The sequence below is a fragment of the Penaeus monodon genome, chromosome 31 (genome assembly GCF_015228065.2).
Source record: "Penaeus monodon isolate SGIC_2016 chromosome 31, NSTDA_Pmon_1, whole genome shotgun sequence".
NCBI classification, from domain to species: Eukaryota; Metazoa; Arthropoda; class Malacostraca; order Decapoda; family Penaeidae; genus Penaeus; species Penaeus monodon.
The window spans coordinates 24,122,381-24,122,622 of NC_051416.1; positions in this window are offsets into that span (position 1 = coordinate 24,122,381).

Below are 242 nucleotides of genomic sequence, written 5' to 3' on the forward strand. Positions count from 1 at the left end.
TAAACACTTCCTCCCTTGCATATCCTCCCCGCCTCCCCACCCCCCATCACCCCTTTCCTCACACCCTCTCAAGCATTTCCTGTCTGACACTCCTCTTATAATAGTTAATACTACGATGTCAACACACTGCTCGCTGATATAACCTTCGGAAGGCTATTTTCTTTGTGCTGACGCGGAGGTGATAGCCACAACAAAGGTCTGTTAGTTACCACGAAAAAATGACTGACGTGTGTCTTTTGCTT